The following is an 18,809-nucleotide window of genomic DNA, read 5'->3' on the forward strand; positions in this document are numbered from 1 at the left end:
TCACACCTGTAGTCTTAGCACTAGCACTTTGGGAGGCCAAGGCGGGCAGATCACTTGAAGTCAGGAGTTCGAGACCAGCCTGGCCAACATGGTGAAATCCTGTCTCTACTAAAAATACAAAAATAGCCAGAAATCACTTGAACCTGGGCGGTGGAGGTTGAAGTGAGCTGAGATCGTGCCGCTGTACTGCAACCTGGGCAACAGAGTGAGACTCTGTCTCAAAAAAAAAAAAAAAAAAACACTTCTCAGGGGATTTCTATACATGAATCTTTAAAATATATATGTATAACTACCTTTTCCAAACCTGATGTAACTATAGAACCTTTTTTTGAATGGAACACTTTTTCTGTTTTTGTGGTAAAATATGCATAACATGAAATTTACCCTCTTAACCATTTTTAAGTGTATAGTTTTGATAAGCATATTCAAATTGTTGTGCAACCAATCTCCAGAAATTCTTCATCTTGCAAAACTTAAACTCTGTATCTGTTAAACAAAAACTCCCCATTTCTTCCCCTACCCCTGGCAACTACCATTCTACTTTGTTTCTATGGATTCGACTACCCTCGGTACCTCATACACATGGAATCATAAAGTATTTATCTTTTTGTGACTGGTTTATTTTATTTAGCATAATGTCCTCAAGGTTCATTCATGTTACAGCATTTGTCAGAATTTCCTTCCTTTTTAAGGCTGAGTAATACTCCATTGTATGAATATACTACATTTTTTTAATCCATTCATTCACCGATGGACATTTGACTTGCTGCCACCTCTTGGCTATTATGAGTAATGCTGCTACAAACACAGGTGCAGAAATATCTCTTTGAGATCTTGCTCTCGATTCTTTTGGATATATACTCATAAGTGGAAATTCTGGATCTTATGGTAATTCTATGTTTAATTTTTGAGAAATGACCACATTGTTCTCCATAGCTGCACCGTTTTACATTCCCAGCAACAGTGCACGAAAGTGTAACTCCTTTTTAAAGAATGCTTTAATTAACATAAAGCTTAATAAACGCCAGTCTAGTCCAAATCCATCCTTTTAAAATGGAGAAGTAGAAGCTCAAGAGGGGAGGGACGTGTGCAACATCCCACAGCTCCTCAGTGGTGCGGCAGCCAGGGGCTTGCCAGGAAACAGACCACTCAGCTAGTTATGGAGAGAATTTAATTTCGGAATTGCTTACAGAGGATGGGTAGCACTGCAGGGTGCCAGTTAGGGATATAAAGACACTCAGGAAGAGTGACAGTGAGAAACACTTACCACCCTTTGGCCTAAAGAGGAAAAGAGAGAAAATGGCGTAAGTGAACCCAAGGAAACCTAGCACCTTGAGGGCGGGTTGCTCAGCAGGAGCTGTGCTTGGAGGGTGTGGTCACCACCAGAGCCGCAGCACAGAAGAAGCAGGTAAAGAAATACCCCAATCACTCTCTCTTTCCAGCCATTGATCTCCTGCCAGTACCTCCAATGGCCAAACAAACCCAAAGCCAGAGTGCAGGGGAACAGGGCACATACGGCTAAGTCCCCAGGTCCCACAGAAGAGCAGAAATAGGTGAGGAGGAAAGAGAAAGGAGGGAGGATGGTGTTGGATGGGCAATCCAGGGTGTCTGATGCAGAGGGTGGCTGTAGGTGGTTTTCTTTTTTTTTTTTTTTTTTTTTTTTTTTTGAGACGGAGTCTCGCTCTGTCCCCCAGGCTGGAGTGCAGTGGCGCGATCTCGGCTCACTGCAAGCTCCGCCTCCCGGGTTCACGCCATTCTCCTGCCTCAGCCTCCCGAGTAGCTGGGACTACAGGCGCCCACAACCGCGCCCGGCTAATTTTTTGTATTTTTAGTAGAGACGGGGTTTCACCGTGGTCTCGATCTCCTGACCTTGTGATCCGCCCGCCTCGGCTTCCCAAAGTGCTGGGATTACAGGCGTGAGCCACCGCGCCCGGCCTGTAGGTGGTTTTCTACACTCAGTGTGTATCATAGAAAATTAAAAGTTTAGAACGTTTAGGGCCAGGCATGCTGGCTCATGCCTGTACTCCCAGCATTTGGGAAGCTGAGCCTGGCAGATAGTTTGAGCCCAGGAATTCAAGACCAACCTGGCTAACATGGTGAGACCCCTGTCTCTACAAAAAATACAAAAATTAGCTGGGTGTGATGGCACATGCCTGTGGTCCCAGCTACTCAGGAGGCTGAGATGGGAGGATTGCTTGAGCATGGGAGGTCGAGGCTGCAGTAAACTGTGATCGCACCACTGCACTCAAGCCTGAGTGAAAGAGCAAGACCGTGTCAGAAAAAAAGAAAAAAAGAAAGGAAGAAAGGAAGAAAGGAAGAAAGGAAGAAAGGGAAGGGAAGGGAAGGGCAGGGCAGGGCAGGGCAGGGCAGGGCAGGGCAGGGCAGGGCAGGGCAGGGCAGGGCAGGGAAGGGAAGGGAAGGGAAGGGAAGGGAAGGGAAAAGAGAAGAGAAGAGAAAAGAAAAGAAAAGAAAAGGATGTTTTGGACATTAGAAAAATAAAAATAAAAAAATTACCAACAGTCTCATCACCCACAGATACCCGTTAACATTTCTGTTTCCAGTGTATAACATGTTGCAAGATGATATTGACAAATGAAGTTGGGCTTGTTTTCACTGCTGTGCAGCGGCAGCTCCAGAATGTCTACAGAAGGAATAAAGCAACTGAAAGGAAGGACTAGACGTGAGTCCTGACATCATACTTACGGAGCAGGCACACTGGTTTTAACTGGATTCCGTGTTTATTTGGGGACCTATCTGGAGCTGCCGATGGTGGCATGAGCCACCGCGCCCAGTCAAAAGCAAATAAAATTTTAAGAAATAATTGATTAGAAATGTACAGAATTGAAGTAAGACATGAGGTCTCTGAAAGAAGCCATCAATACCCAGCAGGATAAACATTTTTAAAATGATCCAGACACAGTTGATAAAACATTTGCATCCACATGGCTTAACTATTAGGGCCAAGGACAAAGACCACCTGTTTCAACATGACTTAATTATTTGCTCCAGGAAATCCTTGCCCAGAAAGATAAAGCTGTAAACCAATAAATAACTGCTATTTACTTTAGAAAATTCCTGCAAACCAATTTGTCTGGGCAAATAGTTTGGGCATCTGGCCAGTTTTCCTCACAGGACAACCATGTTTTCATCTGGGCAAAGAACTCTTTTATCAAACAATTTACTTATCAATATTTGCTTTGAGCCCGTAGCTTCACTGTGGCCACAATCCTAAACTATTAGTTACACAAACTTTGCTCATCCCAGTCAGTTCCCCAGCTTGAAAGAACTGCCTCAAATATCATGAGCTTAGACCCCAAAACATTATAAATATCCTCTCCTGACTTCTCCCTTTGAGCCACTGCTAAGATCTCAAAGTGATGGTCTCTCTTACGATAGTAAGTTTAATCAACTTAGCTTTGCTTTATCAAAAGGTTATTTTGATAGATATTTTGGAGAGTTGACAGTTGAAAATCCATGAAGAAACTTCATCATTAAAATAAAAAGAAAATCCTTAAAATCTTCTGGGGAAGAATAAACTGGATATCTACAAAAGAAAAATAATATGGCCAGGCATGGTTGCTCATGCCTGTAATCCCAGCACTTTGGGAGGCTGAGATGGGTGGATCACCTGAGGTCAGGAGTTCCAGAACAGCCTGGCCAACATGCTGAAACCCCGTCTCTACTAAAAATACAAAAATTAGCCGGGTATGGTGGTGGGCACCTGTAATTCCAGCTACTTGGGAGGCTGAGGTATGAGAATCACTTAAACCCAGAAGATGGAGGTTGCAGTGAGCCATTGCATTCCAGCCTGGGTGACAACAGTGAGACTCCGTCTCAAAAAAAAAAAAAAAAAAATCTGATTGACCTCAGCCTTCTTGACAATAACCATGGACACAGGGAGACCTTGGAGCAATTATCTTCAATATCTAAAGGAAAAGAATTTTGAACCTAAAATTTTCTAGCCAGACAAGCTATCCTTTAAAATTGAAGTCAGCAAACTATAGCCAATGGACCAGCCCCATTTTTACAAATTTTTTTGGAATACAGCCACACCCATTCATTTATGTAGGTATCATTTGTGGCTGCTTTTGCGCTACCTTGGCAGAGCTGAATAATTGCAACTGAGACCATATGGCCAAAGTCTAAAATACTTACTATTTGGACCATTTAAAAGGGCTTGCTGACACCTGCTTTAAAATAAAGACATTCAAAAACTAACAGATGCTGGCGAGGCTGCGGAGAAAAGAGAATGCTTACACACTGTTGGTGGGGATGTAAATTAGTTCAGCCACTGTAGAAAACAGTTTGGAGATTTCTCAAATAACTTAAAACAGAGCTACCAGTAGACTCAGCAATCCCACTATTGGGTATGTGCCCAAAGGAAAAATAAGTCGTTTTACCAAAAAGACACATGCACACGTATGTTCACTGCAGCACTATTCACAATAGCAAAGACATTGAATCAACTTGGATGCTCATCAACGGTGGACTGGATAAAGAAAATGTGGTACATATACACCATGGAGTACCGTGCAGCCATAAAAAAGAATGAAAACGTGTCTTTTGCAGCAACCTCTGTTATCCTAAGTGAACGCAGGAACAGAAAACCAAATACCGTGTGTTCTCATTTATAAGTGGGAGCTAAGCACTGGGTACACAGACATCAAGATGGGAACAATAAACACTGGGGACTACTAGAAGGGGGAGAGATGAAGGGAGCCAAGGGCTGAAAAACTACCCATCAGGTACTATGTTCACTCCTTGGGTAACAGGATCATGTGTCCCCCAAATTTCAGCATCGCTAAATTTACCCATGTAACAAACCTGCACATGTACTCCTATATCTAAAATAAAAGTTGAAATCATAAAACTTTCTAAAAATTAAGATAAAGACATTTGCAGATATGTAAAATCTCAAAATTTACTATCCAATGATCCTCCTTGGAAGAATTACTGAGAATTCTGGGGGAGTGGGAGGGAAGGTTCCATGAGGAAGAGATGAGAGGTATAATGCAATGAGTTATAAACACAATAGTAAAATTTATTTTTACATTAAAATAAGTGGTAAATGTTTAAGCTTTATGTTTTAAAATCCCATGCAATGTTAAATGCAATGGAAGCAGGTGAGATTTTAAGTAGAGAAAACTAAAAGATCAGTAAAGTTTGTCTTCTCAGTGGGACTGAGGAAAGCAGAGGAAAAAGATAATTGCAGACAAAGCTTATTAATTCTAGATAATTTCTAGGTAATTATTAATTCTAGACAATGTTAAGTATTTAAGTATTTGATATTAAATGTGTACATTTCCAACTTACAGAAGGTAAAAATGGAAAAATGAAACACTAATTAAAGGCAACTAGAAAGCCCAGTAGGAGAACACAAATTAAGAAAATAGGAAAAGAAAAAAAGAAAAGAAAACAGGAATAAACCCAAACATACCAGTGAATTTCGTAGATATAACTAAGGGATTTAGTTCATGTATTAGTCCATTTTCACACATACCCAAGACTGGGCAATTTACAAAAGAAAGAGGTATAATGGACTTACGATTCCACGTGGGTGGGGAGGCCTCACAATCATGATGGAAGGTGAAAGGCACGTCTCACATGGCAGCAAGGGAAGAGAACTTGTGCAGGGAAACTCCCATTTTAAAACCATCAGATCTCGTGAGACTTACTCACTATCAAAACAATAGCAGGGGAAAGACCCACCCCCATGATTCAATTCCTTCCCACCAGGTTCCTCCCACAACACATGAGAATGGTGGGAGTTATCATTCAAGATGAGATTTGGGTGGGGACACAGCCAAACCATATCAGTTCAACCTTGTGCTGATGATGTGTATGCTTTGTGGCTGGCATTATTACAGGCACTAGAGACACCACAATTGATGGCTGTCATGAAGCTTACACTTGAGTAAGGAAACAGACCATCAACCAATAGGTATGTTATAGAATCTCAAATATAGGTGCTATTTTAGAGAGAGAAAAGGCAGAGTTAAGGGCTGGAGAGCAACACAGGTTGGCCAACTTGGAGGTTATTGTCTTAGTCCAGGCAATATGTGATGGGGACTTGGATTAGGGTGGTATTTGTAGAAGCAGTGACAACTTACAGAACTGGGGAGTTATTTTGGAAAAGATGACAGGATTTGCTGATGTAATCTATGACAGGTTGGGGGAAAGTTAGGTTAAATTGGTGTTGAAGGGGATCAAGATTTGTCACCCCAAAACATGCCATTTTGGCATAAAAATTATTTTGAGCTGAAGGCAATGGAGAATGAACAGGTGCAGGGAGTTCTCTGCCGTCTCCCATCCCCTAAAACTAGGGCATACATTTCCCTTTGTGAAGGTAGCATGTTTCCCTTTGTAAAGGCGTCCCCCTCTCCTGTCCCAGGAAGAGGAGAATGACTCTTATCCCCTGAGATGGAGAGATGGCACCAAGATGAGTCTGCATAAACACAACTTACTAAAATAACCCTTTTCTTCGTTTGTTTCCCCCCACATATTTCATTGTCATTTCCCCACAATTTGTTACCCCTTTAAGCCCAAAGCCCCTTTCCCTTTATCAAAATGATATTCAGGCCTAGTGTCTAATCCCCTCCTTGAGTTTTACTTCTCTTCTCTGAACTCCCATACACATAAATACTAATACAACTTGTGTCTTTTGTTTCTTTAATTCATGGGTCGCCATCACTAACGTTAAGAGGGTAGAGGAAAAAGTTTTTCCCTCCCTATGGCATATTAAAAGGAGTATTCAATTTAATATTAAAACACATACACACACAAACACAAAATCAACTACTTGTTTATAAGACACAGACTATAGTAGACACTTGGGACTCCACCCAGACCCCTTTTCAGCCTGGTGAAGCCACCCCCAGCTGCTGTATCTGTTCTCAAAGCCTCACGGGCTGCCAGCCTTCTCTAGAGAACTGCTGACTGCAGCTGCCCTCCCCCACCCCACCTCCAGGGTGGTTACCCAACCAAAAGCCCTCCAGGTGGAAAAGAGGAGCTGTCTTCAATGATTAATCATGTCATAGGACACCCTGATAGGATCCAATTTCTTTCCTGAGTTACACACATTTCTGTTAACTATTATATTGTAAGAAAGTAGAAATGTTGAGTCCTGTTGGGGTGTTCTGATTTCAATTTAGAGTGGAGTGAAATGGTGGGAGTAAAAACTTTCATCTCCATTGCCACATCATTCTGAACCATTGTGAAAGGATAGTCCAATCTCAAAGAAGAATCCTCAAAAGAGCAAAGCGAAGAGAGCATTTACAAGAAACACTGAAAGCAAGAAGTACCTTTTTTCATTATAATATTTTTAAACATAAGCAATTATTTTCAGCTGCTCTCAATACTCATGCCTAGGATATTTTAACAGCCAGAAAGAAAAACCATTCAAATAGCAAGAGCAGTAAGAGTCGTGATGTTTTTGTTTTGGTTTGGTTTGGTTTTTGTTTGTTGTTGTTGTTTTTTAGTGTAACCAAAGGCTGGTTGCAGGAGCACATGCCTGTAATCCCAGCAATTTGGGAGGCTGTGGTAGGAGGACTGCTTGAGGTCATGAGTTTGAGACAAGCCTGGGTAATATAAGATCTCATCTCTACAACTTTTTAAGATTAGCCAGGCATGGTGGCACGTGCCTGTAGTCCCAACCATTTGGAAGGCTGAGGTGGGAAGATCCCTTGAGCCCAGGAGTTTGAGGCTGCAGTGAGCCATGATCACACCACTGCAGACCAGTCTGGGCAATAAAGCTAGACTCTGTCTATAAAAATAAATAAAATAATATAAACAGAATTTTTCTGGAAATAAACTTTTAACATATTCCTGACAAAACTCACAGATAAAACACTAATATGATTTATTGCAGATCAACAAGACACTTAAATAAAACTTTTTTCTGACCATAGTCTCTCCTCATGCCAGTTTATCACATAAAGTATTTTATTTTCCACTTCCTATTAAATGAATTAAAAATAAAGTGGATGCTGTGTCCTCTCATTTTAGTAATAGACCATATTGAACTATCAAATTTGCTTACTGTTGCTATAATAACAAATTATTACAAACTGAGTGCCTTAAAACAACGCCAATTGATCATCTTGCATTTCTGGGGGGCCAGTCTGAAATGGATTTCAGAAGACCACAATCACGGTGTCTGCAGAGCTGCCTTTCTTCTGGAGGTTCTAGGGGGAGAATCCATTTTCTTGTCTTTTCCAGTGTGTAGGGGCTGCCCACGTTCCTTGACTCATGGCCTAATTCCTCCGCCTTCAAAGCCTGCAACGTGAGACTGTCCTTCTCATGCTGCCATCTTTCTGGTTCTCTCTCTTCTTTCTGCCTCTTCCACTTATCAGGATCCTTGTCATTACACTGGGCCCACCTAGACAATCCAGACTCATCTCAAGGTCAGTTGACTGGCAACTTTGCTTCCTTCTAAAACCTAATTCCCCTATGTCATATAACTGAACATATTCACAGGTCCTAGACACTAAGATACAAACACCATTGGGTAGCTGGTATTTTGCCTATCACAGCTATTAAGAAACAATTCTAATAACGTGTAGTTTTAGGTTTATTATTTATCAAAATTTGTAGTATATTACTCCATATAATACATTCATATATTATTTTGATCAATTGTATTCTAATTTGTTATAACTAAATATAAAATAAACTTGTCACTAAAAGTCTAATATTGATAAGAAATAAAGCAAGATTTTGAATCAATAGACACAATTTTACTGCAAACAAATATAATAGAGTGAGTACTAAAGACTTTCAAGCATAAAATTCCATTATATTTATTGGATAAAATTCTATGGGAGAAGTAGAAGAGAAATTCAAGCCAAAGAGAGAGATGAAATATACATTTTCCCAATGTTTAGGAAAGCTTTTTGTGTGTACGTTTGTAAAAGATGACAATGTATAACAAATCACTATAGCATTTAGGTTCCATTGGATATATTTAAAAGTATAATTGACAGGTTTGCTTTAAGATGTTGATACCATCAAATCTCACCAACTATTGCTGAGCAAAAGAAGTCAAATGAAATGATTCATTTATATACTCAGGACAGTCCTCCCTGTGATCTTGGACCAACCCAGCTCTCCCCTCTCCCCTCACCCCCATCCCCCACCCCTACCCCCATTCTCATTTGTAGTTCTCAAGAATAACTGTAGAATGTGCTGGGATGGGGGAGCTGGCCAGAACAGCCCAGGCTCTATTCTAGCCCCTACCCTAGAAACGAGATGTCCTTCAACACTTTAGCCCAGCAAGTCGCGTTTCTCCAGGGCATAAAACCCTAGGTGCAAAGCCCAGGGCAGGCTGCTTTTCAGGGTCCCTCAGCTGTAATGGAAGTGGGTCATGCACAGTCAAGATTCCATCTGTCCTGGGCAGCTTTCCAGAGCTTGGGGGAATGGCTGGTGGTGGATCCTAGGCTTCTGTCATCCCTTGCTGCCTATATGTGAGTAATGAACCTGCTCTATGTAATTTGTATGTGGGGGTGCTCTGTCTCACAAGACTCAGAGAAGTTGGTAACCAGGGCACAGTGAACTTATTTCACAAGATAAAATTCAAAAATAAGCAAACTAGCCAATGGTATTAGAAGTCAGGATGGGCTGGTGGTGGTGGTTCACACTTATAATCCCAGCACTCTGGGAGGCTGAGGCGGGTGGATCACTTAAGGCCAGGAGTTCAAGACCAGCCTGGCAAACAAGGCAAGACCCTGTCTCTACTAAAACTAAAAATTAGCCTGGCATGGTGGTGCATGCCTGTCGTCCCAGCTACTTGGAAGGCTGAAGTACAAGAATCACTTGAACTCATGAGGTGGAAGTTGCAGTGAGCCGAGATTTCACCACTGCACTCCTGCCTGGGCAACAGAGTGAGACTGTGTCTCAAAAAAAAAAAAAAGTCAGGATGGTGGTTATCCTTGAAATGGAGCAGGGAGTGACTGGAAAGGGGACAGGAAGCTTCCGGGAGAGTCTGCTAATGCTTTGTTCCTTAATCCAGGTGCTGTGCTGGTTATACAGGTGTGCTTGCTTTGTAGAAATTCATGAACTGTACACTTATGCTTTATTCACTTTTCTGTATGTGAGTTGTAATATAATAACATCATTATTTAAGATGTCAATATAGCCTTTATGCATTATGGATATCTGTACACTGTTATTTATTTTCAGATATTTTTCTCACTCTGACAGTTGTACTTTAAATGCTTTATAGAAAACTGGACAAAATTGACAAGGAGGTAATTCAAAGAGGGTGCCATACATTAAATAGCCAAACAGACATGAAACGACAGTTTCACTGCTAACCAGGGAAATGCAAATGAATACAACATATAACTCTTTCACTCAAATTGGAAGACTTTCTAAAGGTTTATAACATACACTGTTGACAATGAGAATGGGGAAAGAGGCATGCATATGATTTTGTTCAGGGTATTAAATAGTACAAAATTGCTGAAAGGCAGTGTATTAGTCCATTTTCATGCTGATGATAAAGACATACCTGAGACTGGGTAATTTATAAGGAAAAAGAGGTTTAATGGAGTTCCACATGGCTGGGGAGGCCTCACAATCATGGCTGAAGGCAAAAGGCACATCTCACATGACAGCAGATAAGAGAATGAGAGCCAAGCAAAAGCGGTTTCCCCTTATAGAACCATCAGATCTCGTGAGACTTATTCACTAACACCAGAACAGAAGAGGGAAACCACTCCCATGATTCAATTATCTTATCTCCCACCGGGTCCCTCCCACAACACAAAGGAATTATGGGAACTACAATTCAAGATGAGATTTGGGTGGAGACACAGCCAAACCATATCAGGCAGCTTGGCAGTATCTAACAAAACTCCACATGTAAGAACCAGAAGAGCCTTCTGACATTCTTGAGCAGCTGAATTGATGTAACCAACCATCTATCTGCAAATCTCTAGAGAAGAAAATAAACCCTAATAATTCTTTTATTCTCAATATAGATACCCCCACCTCCATCCAAATTCACACCTTGTGAATTCAGGAACCAAATAGAGTTTGGGTAAATCCCTCACTATCTGAACTCTCGCTACACAGCATCCAAAATTTAGAAATTGAATATTATATTTACTATTAATATTATTCAAACATTATATTCTTTTGAACCATTTAAACTTAGTCAATTTTTTTTTTTTTTTTTTTTTTTTTGAGATGAAGTTTCACTCTGCCACCCAGGCTGGAGTGTAGTGGTGCAATCTAAGCTCACTGCAGCCTCCGCCTCCTGGGTTCAAGCGATTCTCCTGCCTCAGCCTCCTAAGTAGCTGGGACTACAGGCACCCAACACCACACCTGGCTAATTTTTTGTGTTTTTAATAGAGATGGGGTTTCACCATGTTCACCAGGCTGGTCTCAAACTCCTGACCTCAGGTGATCCACCTAACTCGGCCTCCCAAAGTGCTGGGATTATAGGCATGAGCCACTGCACCCAGCCTTACAGTGAGTATTTTTAAATGCCAACTTAAAAATGTACAATGGGGAAAGGGTGTAAATTTTTGAAAAAAGTCTTTTAGAGCAAAAGCCTTTGAAGAAAGCAGTCTTAACATGCCTCTTTTGAAATATATTCTTCAAGCAGACCAAAATAAATAAGCAAGCAAAAATTCAGGATTTTATTTAAACAATTAACAAGACTAAACAACTTATGTTTTCTGTTTCCCAAAGCAGAGGATATGCGTTTTTTTTCAAACACCCACTTCATATTTTGAAAAATTAGCCCTATTATAGGCCACACAAAGCTCAAAGTAGTTCAAAAAAATTGATATCATACTGTGCCAATCACTCCCCATGAAATAATGTTTTAGCCCCAATATATTTTTGCCTGGAAATGTTTAAACACACATCTACATAGCCTTGAATTAAAGAGGACATCAACATAGAGGGAAAAAAAGAAACTAACATTTCTTACACTTCTCATGTGTCTGTGGGGTTCCCCTGGGTCTCCCCATGTTGATACCCAGCTGCCATGCTTGCCATGTCCCCTCCACTGACAGCACCTCCCTATGGCCAGGGCTCTCCCCACCTCCCCCAGCCAGTGTAACTAGCAGGCAAAGGCACCCAAGAGGCAGGGCTGCAGCAAATTGCTTGGGCCCTCCACACCCTCCCAGATAACCTTAAGGGGCTCTGCCAGTGGAAATTCCTGTCCTTCCGTGACCAATTAGTGCTGTCTTATTGTTACACATTCGATGCCTATAACTCCTCCTTTTCTTTTGAAAGGGAGGTTTTGAACTTCTTTTTAGTTGCCTCCAGAAAGATCTTAGTTCATTTTGTTCTTGGACTTCATATTTTTCCTCAGCCTAAATTTTCTCATGAAAAAATCTCTTTTTTGTTCTATTGTAAGGCTTCGGCTTTTGGCTCTTGTCTAAGTGACTTGACGGTATATAGCTCCTCAAATCATTTTTGGAAATAGATATGGTATAAATATAAAACATACATATACAAACAAAACTTAAAAGGTGAAATTTTCATGATAGACTGGAGATCGTCAAAGGTGACATTTTTTGGCAGCTAAGCTCTTGATGTATTGTACAGTCATATCAGGGATATGACCACTTTGTACAAGAAATTTTCTCCATTCAGAAACAGTATAGATTGAACAACACTGAGTTATCTGAATATGGTTATCTCCTGTCCTGAAAATGGTTCAAAATTGCAAAGGAAGAAATGCCGCCTCTGGAAAACTGAGAGTTTAATATTCTACAGACAGCCCTGTTGGGGACCCCACAGCAATTTCCTGTAGTAATTAATAGATTAGCTCTTGGGAGGTTACAACCGTCATTCTGTGCAGAAATGACTGAAAAAAAGACACAAGAGTTGCTTGGGGAACACAGTCATTTACTCAACCTTTGAGATAGAAGAACCTGCAATTCCAGTTGTATTATAAAGAGTCACTCAGAAAGTGGAGATAGCTGTATTTGCAATTTGGCACATTGCAACTTCAGTCATTCTTAACATGCTTTAGTTGGTTTTCCATCAAGTAGCCACTACAAAAACACACCAAACCTTTTGATCTTAAATATTTCAAAGTGACATATTCACAATAAATTTCACAAGAAATAAGTAGAAGTTGCTTTTAGACTTTCAGGTAAAAAACAATATAAACCTTAAAGCTCTGTTCTTGGGAAAATTTATTTTTCTGATGGTTTCCCAGCATGGTTTTTGAAAGCAATATAGAAGAGATGTCTCTTATTTTCCAAAATGCTGTACCAAAGAAAGTAGCTGTTGGCCAAATGAACCCTTCTTCTCAACCTGATGTTTGTTTCACAATGTGGTTTCCTGGAAGAAGGTTAGCTAATTTTAAGAGATTTATACCTGGAACAAGTAAGCCTAAAATGAAGAACGACCAAAAGTGGAGCTGATTGTTTTTTCATCAAGGACAAATGCTGTCTTTGTTTGAGTTGCTATAAAGTAATACCTGAGGCTAAGTAACTTACAAAGAAAAGAGGTTTGGCTCATGGCTCTGCACGCTGTACAGGAAGCATGGCACCAGTGTCTGCTTCTGGCAAGAGCCTCAGGCTGTTTCCACTCATAATGGAAGGTGAAGGGGAGGCCACATGTGCAGAGATCACAGGGTGAGAGAGGAAGCAAGAGACAGTGGAGGGAGGTGTCAGGCTCATTTTAACAACTGATTCTCATAGTCCTAAAAGAGGAAGAGCTCACTCACCCTTAAAGGAAGGCATTCATTGATTCATGAGGGATCCACCCCCATGACCAGACACTTCTCACAAGACCCCACCTCCAACAATGGGGATCAAACTTCAACTTGAGGTTCGATCCAAACAGCCAAACTATAGCAAATGCTATTTCCATAAAATGCTAGCATTATGATCCTGCTACCCACCAGGGTCAGGGCAGTGAGCTAGAGGAAGTCCTGAGCCAGCAAAGAGTTCCACCATCTTGAGTTACTGTCCTCTCCTGCTCTTTTCTGGTGCCTTCCCTCTGGCACTGAGCCTACCGATGCCCCTACCCACCACACCCCTATGTCACCCTCACCCTCTCCCCCATCATGAAGAACAACCTGGAATTAGGTATGACCTCAGGCCCTGGCCCCAGTCCCTTCCCACCCCCAGCTCTGTATTCCTCTCCTATTGCTGCTAGAACAAACGACAACAAACTCAGTGGCTTAAAATAACAGAAAAATATTAGTTCTCAGCTCTGTAGGTCAGAATTCTCGGTGGGCTCAGCTATTTCTCTGCTATGGGCCTCGCAAGGCCAAAATTAAAGTGTTGGCCTGCATGGGCTCTTTGCTGGAGACCTGGGAGAACCTGCTTCTAAGCTTATTGAGGTTGTTGGCAGAATTCAGTGGCTCCCAGCTGTAGGACTGAGGTGCCCATTTCCAGGAGCCTCTCTCAGCTGCCTAAGGTCACCTGCATTCCTGAGCACATTACCCCCTCTGTCTTTAAACCAGCACTAGCACATGGTATCGTCCTCACACTTGAGTATCCTACTGCCCTCTCCTAGGACTCTCTGCTTGAAGGGTTCATGTGACCACACTGGTATCCCTCCAACCCCTCCATGACTCAGGACAGTCTCACTATCTTCATGTCAACTGACTTAACAGTAATCTCAATCACATCTATAAAATCCCATTTGCCATGTAATGAAACATATCCACAGGCTCCAGGAATTAGAATGCGGACACCTTTGGGGGACAATTCTGTGTACTTGTTGCCAAGCACATCTGTCATCTCTAGTGCCTGGGCTGGGGCAAGCCCTCTGCACCCAGGTACACCTTATGCTGGAACTAAACCACGGAATCAGCCTCCAGCCTTCGTTCCTGACTGTGACACATCATCCTGCCAGGGGCCCAGGTCTCCTTCCCACCTGAGCACCCATATCACAGAAGCTGGGTTTTGGACAGAAGGGAGGCGGTTGGCTTCCTCTCCGGGAGCCTGCCACAGGCTGGTGTTACACTACAATTGCACAGCACTCTAGGAACTGACTGCCATCCATCAATATCTTCCATCCAAGAGTACTGGCCTCTGCCATGCCCTGCTCCCAGAATCCGGTACCAACGATGGCCAGAATTATCCCCCCTCCTCCATACTCCCGACTGCTGCCACCAAAGAGACTCTCTTTGCCAAAGCCAGCAGCAGGAGAGCAGGAACCATAGGAGGCTATGAAGCTGCAGGCTGCCTCTTTAAGCCACAAATCAAGACCAGTTAGTTTTTCTGTTGGAAATCCTGTAAATATTTCTGATCAAATCACATTTTTGTAATTTGTAGATGGTGATGTGTTCTCCCAAATATTGCTTGTTTAAAAACATTTCTCCCTAAAAAGAAATATGTTCTAGCTCTCTTTTCTCTAAAGCCAGAAACATAAACAGCACCAAGAATTTATACAAGAAAGATTTAATATTTCCCAACCTCCTCATCATTTCTACTCAACTTTCAACTCCTACTCAATGCATTTTCCTCAGGGAGTCTAAGTTCTTACCCAATTCACAAACATTGATAGCTGACATAAAGAATCGCTGCAAAATCTGTAGTAAGGAAAAGAGACAGGAAGGGCAAAGAAATCTGCCCACAGAGGTAAACCAACATGCTCCTTGACGCCAGCTAGTGAGTGGCCAGATAATTCATCTATCTCCCCTACTTGATCTTCCAGCCCCCCACACCATGAGTGTTTCCGTACATACAGCCCACCCTGAAATTATGCATACACACGTGAGATCGTTTGTATTAATTTATTCGATGACCCTTTTTTTGTTAATTTCATGTAAGTATCAAGTTCATACAGGAATAACAGTCCACAAACTCAGGAAACAGCACATCTATTTATATAAATTAATTTGATTTCTGATCCCAATGCTGATAATATCAGGCTGATAGAAAATTTAACCTCAATGACTTTCAGAGTTTCCGGATGGCTCCCTAAAGCTATCGCACGGTGAGGGAGGCCTCTGTGCACTGCTGCAGGTCTGTGACAGGCCCCCTGGACTAGCATCAGTTTGCTAATTGCTGAGACGTCTTCTTCCACCTGCATGGCCCCAGCTGGGCCCCATTGCTGCCATGAGACTCCATCTCCCTAAATGAGCTGGATGGCCCTTGGATTCTTGGGTTCTCCCCTGGGTCCTTCGGCACCTCCAGGTGCTTCCAGGAAGCCATGACCAAGACCCCCTCTCCTCCAAGACTCTCAGACTTCCTGATGTTAATTCACATACCTCTCCCTCTTGCCTCTCTACAGTATCACATCTCCAAGCAGGACACCTCATCATTGAGGTGCCTCTCAGGGACCTACAGTCTTATCTCCTCAGTGGGCTTAGAAGCAAGTCAGGCAGCCTCACGCCTTCCTGGGGGCAAAGAATCTAAGGGTCTATCTGATTGAAGGAGGTGGGTAAAGGGGGAAAATTGGGCTGAAAGGCCATAAATATCTCAAAAGCCTATTTAGCCAATAGCAATGAAAATACATAGCCTTTCTCATGCATTTATGGACAGTTATGCTCATGTCCAGCAGAGAAATCCTGAAGTATACATGAGCCCTCCAGTGTCAGTGATGCAAGCCTTTCTTAGAACCCTGAGCTGGCAGGAGGCTAACCCTAGCCACCAGCAGCCTTAGCGTCGGTGACCTCAGAGGACTAATTTCTCCCTTTGGAGGTGGGACAACATGTCTCCCTTCTCAAAAACAGTCCACAAGTTATTTTAGCACTACTATATCAGAATTTAAAAGGAGGCTCTTTAGGAATGCACCATGGTGTTTTTCAGCAGATTGCTGCAAGGTTGCCTTCCCAACCTCCTAGGACAGAAGGAATTACTCTTTCCTTTGTTCCCACACAGTGTGAAATTTGTAGGTATTTTTAGCACTTTTTTATTCTGCCTTTTCTATGTAGAAATAAATGAACACCACCCACACGAGAAAAGCAAAGGCTATTTATTCAGAGCTTGCTCCATCAAGGGAGTTGGCCACCATCACTTTCGTTTGGCAGGAACTCAAAGGCAGGCAGGGAAGTGGGAGAACTTTACAGAGCACACAAGGGACAGCTTCAGGTGTGCCCTGATCAGAGGCTGTTGGCCTGGGGAAGCCCACGGTGGCCAACCAGGAGCATGGAAGCCTATCTGATTGGTTGGAGCCACAGTTGGCTTTCTCTGGTTGGTTTTAAATTGGAAGCAGGCACAAAAATTAGGGAAGCTGTCAGTTATTAATCAAGTCCTGTCCATTTGGGGCTGACTACTAGAAGGGTTATTGTTTGGCTTCTTAGATCAGTTGCTAGAGATATCTTTCTTTCTAAATTTCTTATAGGAAGTAGCCTGACTTCCCATAAGTCTGGCTTTTAAAGGCAGCAGGTGGCTTCCTGGGCTGGTTACTGTATACAATGGGTTGATTTTCTGAGGTAGTTGCTGCAGATTTGGGGGTCAGAGTTCTATTTTTATATATGGTCTGGCCACTATCTATTTGTATATTCAGTCTCTCATCTACTACAGTTGGCTGTTTATACTGAAGGCTGTAAGATCCTTGAGGACAGGAGACAGATCTTTGTGTTTGTATTGCCAATGGACAGGGTCTAAGACAAACATATTTTGAAAATTGAGCTGAATCAATTTCACATACACATTTGTAGAGGTAAACTGAGTACATTTCATTTTCCCTAGTATAGTCATTAGTCTTATTTTTCCCTTTAGCACAAAATATTAACAGATAGCACTGTACTGTCTTCCATTTTAAGCAAGGCTTGCTCCCTGGCTAACAATACTGCTAACTCCACTGTATTAGTCTGCTCTCCCATTACTATAAAGACATACCTGAGACTGGGTAATTTAGAAGGAAAGATTTCGTTGACTCACAGCTCCACATGGCTAGGGAGGTCTCAGGAAACTTACGATCATGACAGAAGATGAAGGGGAAGCAAGGCATGTCTTACATGTCAGCAAGAGACAGAAAAAGGGGGAACTGCCACTTTTAAACCATCAGGTCTCATGAGAACTCACTATCACAAGAACAGTATGGAGGAAACTACCCCCATGACCCAATCACCTCCCACCAGGTCCTTCTCTGGACATGTGGGGATTACAATTCGAGATGAGATTTGGGTGGGGACACAGAGCCAAACTATATCATCCATGTATGAATAATTTGTCCTCAATTACATCTCTATCCTTTTGTTATTTTCCTGCAACTTCCCTTGCCTGCCTTCTGTCTGAATTAAGGCAATAGCCCATGAGCTGGTGAATACCACCTGATGGGGTTTGTCAATCTGTATTTTTTTATTGTTGTTATGAAATTGAGCTGTGTCTACCTTTCCCAAGTTGGCTTAAAAACAAGATGCATTTGTATTGAACCAATATTTTCCTAGTATATTTTGGCTTAAGACATACCACAGACTGAAGAGATTTGAAGAGGGCCTTCTCTCCCAGGTGAGAGAATTAAGAATGTATCATTGGTATCCCTTTGGCTTTGGTCTGAACACCCAAATAAGTAGTCCTCTCCTCTCTAATCAAAGTAAAATTCTCATATATAACTTTAACCATTTGGAAGTATATAATTCAGTGGCATTTAGTACATACACAATGTTATACAATGGTCACCTCTAATTCCAATGCATTTTCCATCACCCCAAAAGGAAATGCCATACCCATTAAGTTAATCTCCATTCCCTTCCCCTACTAGCCCCTGACAAAACTAATCTGCTTTCTATCTCTATGTATTTACCTATTCTGGATTTTTTATGTAAATGGATTATACAGTATGTGATCTTTTGTATTTGGCTAATTTCACTTCACATAATGTTGTCAAAGTTCATCCATGTTTTAGCATGTATCAGTATTTTGTTTCACTTATGTTAT

At 41.8% G+C, this 18,809-nt stretch overlaps 1 long non-coding RNA gene across 3 annotated transcripts in view; it reads right to left on the reverse strand.

Annotated features, from left to right (window-relative positions):
• Positions 1 to 18,809, reverse strand: part of LOC139359053 (uncharacterized) — a 351,645-nt gene that overhangs the window by 317,736 nt on the left and 15,100 nt on the right. The window lies entirely within an intron of this gene.

Source organism: Macaca nemestrina, chromosome 16, assembly GCF_043159975.1.
Source record: "Macaca nemestrina isolate mMacNem1 chromosome 16, mMacNem.hap1, whole genome shotgun sequence".
In the NCBI taxonomy this organism is placed as follows: Eukaryota; Metazoa; Chordata; class Mammalia; order Primates; family Cercopithecidae; genus Macaca; species Macaca nemestrina.